The following is a 2,130-nucleotide window of genomic DNA, read 5'->3' on the forward strand; positions in this document are numbered from 1 at the left end:
AAGTGATTCCCAAAGAAGAAGACGACAACTTATTTGCATTATTTGCTGTAGCTGTATTCCTTTTACAGCTTCCACTAAAGTGTTATATATTAAAAACAGAACAAAACTATCCATTCTGAAGAAACGAGGGCTGCTGTGAAACAGGAGACATTGTCACTCTGGCTTCTGATATGGGCATTCTAGGGGCAAGGTCAAGGAAGAGTCAAGCACCAGAAATTATAAGTGGAAGCCAGGTTTATTGTGAACAAGGACACAGGTGATGCTGTGGTCTAAACCACTGAGCCTCTTGGGCTTGTCAATCAGAAGGTTGGGGGGGGTTGAACCCCCATGATGGGGTGAGCTCCCATTGCTCTGTCCCAGCTCCTCCCAACCTAGCAGTACAAAAGCATGCCATTGCAAGTAGATAAATAGGTACCACTGCAGTGGGAAGGTAAACAGTGTTTCTGTGCACTCTGGCTTCCGTCACGGTGTCCGGTTGCGCCAGAAGTGGTTTAGTCCTGCTGGCCACATGACCCGGAAAGCTATCTGTGGATAAACGCCAGCTCCCTTGGCCTGAAAGCGAGATGAAAGCCACACCCCGTGGTCACCTTTGACTGGACTTAATCATCCAGGGTTCTTTACCTTATTTTCTCTTTTTACCTTTATTGTGAACAGGAGTTGGTCTTCTTGGCAGCTAAAATGGAACTTTCATAGTTTTTATCAATGATGTAAATTGATTTTCTCACATGTAACAAATATAGCAATCAACATGAAAACAAAGATAAATATCTGAAGGATAATTTTGAAGAGAAAATAACAAATACATTTTCACCCAAAACTCACTGATTATGAGGGGAGAGTGCTTTTGCTCTCTCCTAACTAGCAGGTTTCCCACAGGTGGTTGTCTGGCTACTGCGGAAACAGGAGGCTGGGTGCATGGACCGTAGGCCTGACCAACAGTATCTTCTGATGTCCTTTGGAAAATAGTTCACCATTGCTTTTTTGCTGCTGCAACCCACCAAGCACTCCTCCTGCAAGGAACAGGTAAAATGAATAGAATTGCTCTTTTGGTTGAGAAATATCCAGATTTTTATGAATAAATTTATATAGTGGGCAGTTTGGCCACTGCAGTCTGGCAATAGTCACAGTGTGTTCCATAAAGGATGTTACACAAACTGTGGTTACCAACATGTGTACCTCTGTGGTCAGCATATTCTGGTTCAGGAACATTCATCGTTGGCAGAAGGCACTACAGCCATACCTCGGGTTACAGACACTTCAGGTTGTGTTTTTTTGGGTTGCGGACCACCGAAACCCGGAAGTACCAGAACGGGTTACTTCTGGGTTTCAGCGGTCGCGCATACGCAGAAGTGCCAAATCACAACACACGCATGCGCAGACGCGCCGCTGCGGGTTGGGGACGCTGCAGGTTGTGAACGTGCCTCTCGCATGGATCACGTTTGCATCCATAACTGTCAACTTTTCCCTTTTCTTGCGAGGAATCCTGTTCAGAATAAGGGAATTTCCCTTAAAAAAGGGAAACTTTGACAGCTATGTTTGCATCCCGAGCGTCCACCGTAGTGGGAAGGCTGGATCCATGAGTGGCCCAGGCTCGCCAAGAGGGAGCCAACTAGAACCTAACGCTTACAAAGCTTCCATCTTTCTAGTATTCAAGCTCAGCTGATTTTTTTAAAAAAGTTCTTATTTCACCTTTCTCCTTTATTTTACAGTATACAGAGAGTAACACAAGAACAAAGCCCCTCGCCTCGCCTCCCTTCCCTTCTCAGACTACAAAGTTCAATCAATTACATCTCACCACAGCTGTCCAGCAGAGTTTGTCCATTGTTACTCAGGTACAAAGTAAAACTACACCAAGTTTCAGTAAAGTCATCATCTACTTGATATAATAAACAACAACAATTTATTCTTTTTAGAAGAAGCAGTTACACTTAAAAGCTTTTGAAACCCTCTTTTTAAGGTATGATTAGATAAAATGCACTGCCTGTTGGAGTGAGCTAACTCTCCTTGCTCCCAGCTTAGCTTCGGAGTACCTGTAAGGGGTTCCTGTCCTTCATATGCATCATGTAAATGAACTAGACCTGTCTCTAGTTGGGAGCCAGTGTAGTGTTGTGGTTAAGAGCGGTGGACTCG

The 2,130-nt window shown here is 44.3% G+C and overlaps 1 long non-coding RNA gene across 1 annotated transcript; it reads left to right on the forward strand.

Annotated features, from left to right (window-relative positions):
* The first annotated feature begins 945 nt into the window (after positions 1–945).
* On the forward strand, positions 946–1,900 carry LOC309539829. The gene is made up of 2 exons (XR_014222991.1): positions 946–1,023; positions 1,710–1,900. It is a non-coding gene; the product is annotated as an uncharacterized lncRNA (long non-coding RNA).
* The last annotated feature ends 230 nt before the right edge of the window (positions 1,901–2,130 follow it).

The sequence above is a fragment of the Podarcis vaucheri genome (assembly GCF_965113315.1).
Source record: "Podarcis vaucheri genome assembly, chromosome: 8".
In the NCBI taxonomy this organism is placed as follows: domain Eukaryota; kingdom Metazoa; phylum Chordata; class Lepidosauria; order Squamata; family Lacertidae; genus Podarcis; species Podarcis vaucheri.